The sequence below is a fragment of the Octopus bimaculoides genome, chromosome 7 (assembly GCF_046866305.1).
Source record: "Octopus bimaculoides isolate indiv1 chromosome 7, ASM4686630v1, whole genome shotgun sequence".
NCBI lineage: Eukaryota > Metazoa > Mollusca > Cephalopoda > Octopoda > Octopodidae > Octopus > Octopus bimaculoides.
In genome coordinates, this window is record NC_142934.1 from 75,236,991 (window position 1) to 75,244,490 (window position 7,500).

At 33.5% G+C, this 7,500-nt stretch overlaps 1 protein-coding gene across 3 annotated transcripts in view; it reads left to right on the forward strand.

Annotated features, from left to right (window-relative positions):
- The window catches only part of LOC106867909 (ionotropic receptor 25a), a 152,682-nt gene that overhangs the window by 47,586 nt on the left and 97,596 nt on the right, over nucleotides 1–7,500 (forward strand). The window contains exon 1 of one of the 3 annotated variants that reach the window (XM_052969755.2): nucleotides 5,619–5,939. The exons of 1 other annotated variant lie outside the window; for it this stretch is intronic. The gene's annotated coding sequence lies outside the window, so the exon portion shown is untranslated. Of the gene's footprint in view, nucleotides 1–5,618; nucleotides 5,940–6,039; nucleotides 6,177–7,500 lie in introns of those variants that run through there. One more of the 3 variants, XM_089355519.1, reaches the window with a different exon arrangement.

Genomic DNA, 7,500 nt, shown 5'->3' on the forward strand with positions numbered 1-7,500 from the left:
AGATTATTATTTCTATCAAAACGGCAGAGATTTGGTATAACCGTTCATACGCCGGACAAAATCCTTAGTAGTATTTCGCAATCCGTCTCTATGTTCTGAGTTCATACTCTGTCGAGCTCGATTTTGCCTTTCTTCCGTTTGATGTCGATTAAAATAAATACCAGTCAAGTATTGAGGTCGATGTAATCGTTTCCCCCACCCCCTTCAACGAATTTTGGTATTGTACCAAAATTTGAAGCCATTACCATTTCTATCAAATTCCAATGAAATTCATGACTAGTCGATCCAAGTTAATAACATAGATCAGAGATTCCCAGACGGTGCTTGCTAAAGATCAATATGGGTGCTATGAATTTGTTAAGATAAATTTTGTGTCAATATACTTGAAACAGCCTTGTATCAAAATACCGGTTCGTGCAACATTTATATTGTGTATACAAACGTACAATGACACAAGCTGCATCAGTTTGTCTCAGAAGCACATCACAGAGACATCTGTGTAGAAAATACAAGGCTTTTCTCAGGTTGCCGGTTGATCACCCGCAGCTATGTTTCGGTCTTATTTAGTTTCTTCGGTGATGCATACCCCAGACATTCTCAACGAAGCCGTAAATACTACACTTTCTGATTGATGTGAAAGTGAGCCAACCTAGAATTAAATTAATATATGTACTTTAAACAGCATCAGATTACAAAATGGGTATGTATTTGCAATGTTCAACTTTTAGAAAATCCATACCATTGTGTATCTTAAAAAATATATATTCATAATTGTCTAATACAAAAATATGATTAATAAAACAAATTATGCAACGGTTCTTTTAAACGTTTTGCTAAATTTTTAACTTTCCATGCAAAATACTCCAGTAATTGTTCGTTTGATCTCCCATGTATCACATATTAAAACTGAAAAAACAAAAACAACTTGAGAAATACAGATCTAGAGAATTGGTAAATTTAGGTGATATAGAGACAGAAATAAGTGCCCAATGATCAGACTCTGAGATATAGTGGAAGCCAATTTTCTTTATTTGTATTGTTAATCTCTTTCGTAAGAAAAAAAAAACATGCCATTGTGTCTAACACTGAGGAAAATATAGTACGGAAAAAAAAACAGAGTAATAGGTAGATGAATCCCAGTAAAAGTCGTATGAAAAAGTTATAGCGCATTTATATATTCAATAAAACGTGTTCTTTGCTCACGTGTTAGTTGTCAATTTCTACAAGTTGTGTGTTATCAGTTAATAAACGCATTTATAATTTGTTTAATTACTTTAACTTTCATTTATGGTGTTTAAGGCGGCGAGCCAGCAGAATCGTTACCACACTGGGTAAAATGCTTAGCAGCATTTCGTCCGTCTTTATGTTCTGAGTTCTAATTCCGCCGAGGTCGTCTTTGCCTTTCATTCCTCTTAGGGTGGATAAAATAAGTACCAGTTGAAAAATATAATCGATTATCCCTCTCCACCAAATTTCAGGCCTAGTGCCTATAGTAGAAAAGATTATTTGTTTAACTACTTTAACTATTATTTATGGTGTTTAAAGCGGCGAGCTGGCAGAATCGTTAGCACGCCGGGCAAAATGCTTAGCGGCATTTCGTCTGTCTTTACGTTCTGAGTTCAAATTCCGCCGAGGTCGACTTTGCCTTTCATACTTTCTGGGTCGATGAATTAAGTACCAGTTGCGTACTGGGGTCGATGTAATCGACCTACTCACCCCACAGAAATTGCTGGCCGTGTGCCAAAATTTGAAACCATTATTTTCGGTGTTTGAATGAACAGCAGCAGTCTCTCCTGTGGCATTATTCTGTGACACTATTTCCGATCCTAGTGTAAGTACGTCCACATGGAAACTGCTCTGTGACAATAACATCACATGCATACACTGTGAAGCGTCTATCCAGAATACGAAAGAAATGAATCGCACAGATATCGCCAGAGTTCCGAAGAAAATCCTTACTCAGATCGACATTGCAATTCCTTCTTACTAACAGAACACACGGCTCGAAGTAGAAAAGTTATCGAAGTACCATAAATTTGAAACGGAAATAACGAATAACGAGAGGCAAGGGGAGGAGGTTAGATGAAGAGGGGAGGAGAGTTGAGCCCATGTGGCTCAAAGGAGCGTAGAAAGAAGATTAATCCCTATTCACAGCGCAAACGGGAGTCCGGATGGCCCCTGTGGAAGGACAATCCGAACACGGACAAGTGTTGCAAAGAGTGACGGGTAGAGCGGAAATGGCGTGAGACCGGGGTGTCATTGCCGTGCCGAGGCGGATGTCTCCGAGGTGTTCCGTGAACCGGTCAGCCAAGTGGCGTCCCGTTTGTCCGATGTACAGAGAATGACAGAGAGAGCAGGAGATGCAATAGATGATATTGGTAGAAGTGCAATACATATATACATACATATATACAAATATATATATATATATATATATATATATATATATATATATATATATATATATATATATATATATATATATACAAATATATATATATATATATATATATATATATATATATATATATATATATATATATATATATACACACATATATGTATATATATATACTTATATATATACATACACACACACACACATACATATATATATATATATATATATATATATATATATATATATATATATATATATATATATATATACATATTTATATTGAAACAAAGACTGGAATTGATGGTATTATTTTAATGCTCTAGTTACAAACGCTTCTTTACAACGTGGTGAATACATTTGTTCATAAAATGCATTTCTCATCTTGCAATGAAACATTTATAATTACAACATTAAAATAATGCCATTCATTCCTGTTTTTGTTTTAATACATACTTTCTCTACGAATAATATATTTGACCAGAAATTTCATCTTGCATGTATGATTTTTTCATTTGAAATAAAACTTCTACAAACGTACAATTAATAACCAGAATACGCAGATGTGACTGGATTATAATCCCTTCTACGTACATATTTATGTGTATGCATACATACATGTATATATATATATATATATATATATATATATATAACTTTTATAAGTAATATTCTAAAAGAAATATTCTAAAAGAATATATAACTGAACTTATGTTGAGTGCTCAATTATCTTGAGCAAATATATGTGTATATATGTGTTTTTATATTATTAATAAATTCATAAACTCATCAATAATATACTCAGGAAGTCAATATTTAATATTTTGAAAGACATACATCCAACATGACTCGGCAACATAATAAATTTAAAATTTAAAATTTAAACATAAATATACGAAATATAAATATCAATATATATAAAAATCTGAATATAGGTAAATATATGTTTGAATATATATGCGTATAAAAATTTATGCGTAATTAAGCATGAATATTGTAAAGTCTAAAATATAAAATATAAATGAACTTAAAATTTAAAGAGTTAAATATCTTACGATCGTTTCGCGGATATTACTATAATCACAAAGTGATCTAAAGATCATCTTATTATCAGTAATTCCGCTCTTCAGAGATGCATTAAGAACCAATAGTATATATATATAATATTAAAACATTAGAAATATTAAAAAATTAAAAATAATAAAAAAATATATACTGTCCTTTCTATAAATTGTCAAATTAATTCTTCTGAAATATATATATATATATATATATATATATATATATATATATATATATATATATATATATATATATATATATATATATATATATATATATATATATATATATATATATATATATATATATATATATATATATATACATATAAATATATATATATATATATATATATATATATATATATATATATATATATATATATATATATATATATATATATATATATATATATATATATATATATATATATATATATATATATATGTATATATATATATATATATATATATATATATATATATATATATATGTACATAGGGGAGAATTCTCAAAAAACAACAAAAGACGAAGACAGGTGGTGTAGAAAATAAACAGATGTATTAGTATAACGCTCGGGAAGTGAAAAAATCTTTAACGTTTCGAGCCTACGCTCTTCCACAGAAAGGAACACGGAAAGAAACGAGGAGAGAAACATGGAGAGAAAAAAAGAATGTGTAGTGGCTAGCGATCTATCATGGCGAATGCCAGACAGAAGGGTCACACGGGAGAGCTAGGAAGAAGGGGAGATAATAAAGTAGTAGTGATCCCAAAACGAAGGTGCGCGTGCGTGTGTGTAAGATAGTTCGTATGGGCTGGTGATCTTAACGTGTGCGTGTGTGTATGCGTAGGAGTGAAATATGGGACTTGGAAGTGGTCAGTGCTGGTGTGTGCGCGGTGGTGTGTTGTGATGTGATGTGCTGCGTAGTATGGTGTAGTGGTGTGATGGTGTTGGGAGGTGGGGAGGCGAGAGTGGAGAAAACAAGGGTGGGGTGTGGGTTAGGCTGAGGTAGAATAGGGGAATGTGGGTAGAAGTGGGGTATGTGTGTAGGTAGTGGATGAGGGTAGATCTGGGGTATGTTGGAGTGGGTGTATGGAATGGGGTGGGTTGGGTTCGTGACCAACTGAGTCGAGGTTTATATATATATATATGTATATATATATTTAAACCTCGACTCCGTCGGTCACGAATGACCATTGGTGCACGTAAGAGGTTTCCCTCCGGGGTACAATCTGTGTGGAATGTTACCTAACAGGCGAACGCACAACTCAGGGTTGTTTTTATGGAAGACCAGAGTCGCACATGCATACCAGCCTCCCCTCCCCTCTCCACGCCACCGATGTTATCCAAAGGAAAGACAAAAGCCGATACAGCTTGGTATCAGTGACGTCACAACTCATTTCTACAACTGAGTGAACTGGAGCAACGTGAAACAACACGCAGCCCGGTCCAAGAATCGAACTCACAACCTTACTATCGTAAGCTCGACACTCTAACCATTGAGCCATGCGCTTTCACTTTATTTATATATATATATATATATATATATATATATATATATATATATATATATATGCATGTATGTATGTATGTATGTATGTACGTTTATATGGTATATAACTATAAGTAGGGCAAATGAGTGCGAAATCAGACTCTAGTTAATTGACCACAGAAGGAGATTTGTTATACAGCAAAAATTTTATTATGCATATCCGAGTACTTGTTTCTAGTTGGATGTTCAGAGCCAGCGAGAAATACATGTCTTAGCCATATAGCGCATCCGGGTCTATCGACTGTCTCAGTCAGAACATTACGTGTGTGTATATGTATAATATATATATATATATATATATATATATATATATATATATATATACATATATGCTTCTATATAAATATACACATATATATATATATATATGTATATATATATGTATATATATATATATATATATATATATATATATATATATATATATATATATATATATATATATATATATATATATATATATATACATATATATATATATGTTTGTGGGTATATGTATATATATAAACACACACACACACACATACATGGCGTACATATATATGCATACGCATGACACGTGAACAAAATGAACAAAATCGAATCTCTAACGACTAATCTGCGCTGACATCACTTATGAGTTGAGAACAAACTGAAGCTATTTGCGTCTCTCTAATTAATGCAGTCGTTATTGACAAATGGAAAACATTAAGATGTACTTGAATAAACAATGATCGATTGGGAACATCGCAGCCTTTAGAATGATTGCAGGCAATCAAAGAAGACAAATACATCGAACCGAGAGGAAAGAGCGAATGATACTTCACTGAGGATGCCTGTTTGATTGAGAAACAAACGGTCTCTAGCTGCTCATCTGTCAATAATCACCACCCCACGGCTGCTGCATTTTTTTTTCTTTTGCTGTTGATATGTATGTAAAAGGGTAGGTGAGTACGTAAGCAATTTTGAATATCTTTGTCTGTTGAATGAGGGGTTTTGGGCCTTAAGCACAGATATCGTCAGAGAGCTTTTGGGTGTCCTACATAATTTTCACTACAGAGAGTCGGGTATCAGCTTTCGTCATATTGATTTCTTACACGGACATTTAACCTGAGGCTTTCATTTACAGGAGAAGCGATAAGTGATTGCGTGACATTCATGTGTGTCTCGATGACATTAATGACGTAAGTGAAGTGAAATAGTTTCATATTTCTTTTTCTTTCCGATGTCTACGTGAACTTAATTGACGGGCGTTATGGTTGTACTGTTATGGTTGTTGTCATTTTTGTCGTCGTTGTAATTGTTATTACAGTCTCAGATTCATTACATTTCAATGATAAAATTTATTCCCAGTTGCCCATAACTGGCGGTGGGGGAAGAAATATAGTTTTTCGGTGGCATAAGTGACTGGTTTAGATCAAAGTCGAAATCAGTGTTCTTATCCTGACAAACACCAGGTCCCTCTCTTTCTTTCCTGAAGTGTTAGTGATATTTTGCCCTTCCCTTCGTCTTCATTAGTTCTTTCTTTTATAGGCATAAGGCCTAATTTTGTGGGAAATGGCTAGTCAATTACATCAAGCCCAGTACCCCGACTAGTATTTATTCTGTCGACCTCGAAAAGATGAAAGGAAAATTTGACCTCGGTGATTTTTGAATTCAGAACGTAAATTCAGAAGAAATGTCCACCCCGGCTAAGAAGAGTCGCTTAGTCTTTTGTCCAGCAAGGTAAAGATTCTACTTGCTTACCGCCTTTAAGGCTACAAGACAAAATCGGCCTCAGCGGAATTTGAACTCAGAATGTAGAGAAATTATGCTAAGCATTTTATTAGATGCTCTAACTATTCTGCCAGCTCGCTGCCTTGCTTCTTCGTTAAAGGAGGAGACAAGTAATTCTGCTGCCATAAATACTTTTTTTTTCGACATAGTGTTGGACATGTTTAAAATCTTTTAAACCATATTAATTTTATTAAACATGGCAATTTTCCACTCCCTTTTCAATCCTTGCAGACTTCTCTAGGGTGGGCGTTGGGGGGGGGAGGCTGGAACATCTCACAGAGAATAAATGGTTTAGATTATTCATAAACATTTGTACCAAGTTATTTTAAGTAAGATCTTTTTATGTAACAATGAGCGATTAAGCGAAGTGAAACTTCTGCCTTTCCTTTTAGTCCCACAGGAACTCCAAGTCTTTTTTACAGGATAAAATTGGGTCCCAGTCACATACTCCAGTCGAAAAAGCTTTCCCCTTATCTTAGAAATTATTGTTATTATTGTTGTTGCTGTTGTTGTTGTTTCCGCCTTTTATCCTTTCGGAATTGATAAAATAAATACATGATGAACACTGGGATCGATATAATCGAGTTAACCCCTCCTCCGAAATTGCTGGTCTTGTGCCTAAATTTGAAATCATCAGTGTTGTTGTTATTATTGTTGTTGTTACTACTACTACTACTACTACTACTACTACTACTACTACTACTACTACTTATTATTATTATTATTATTATT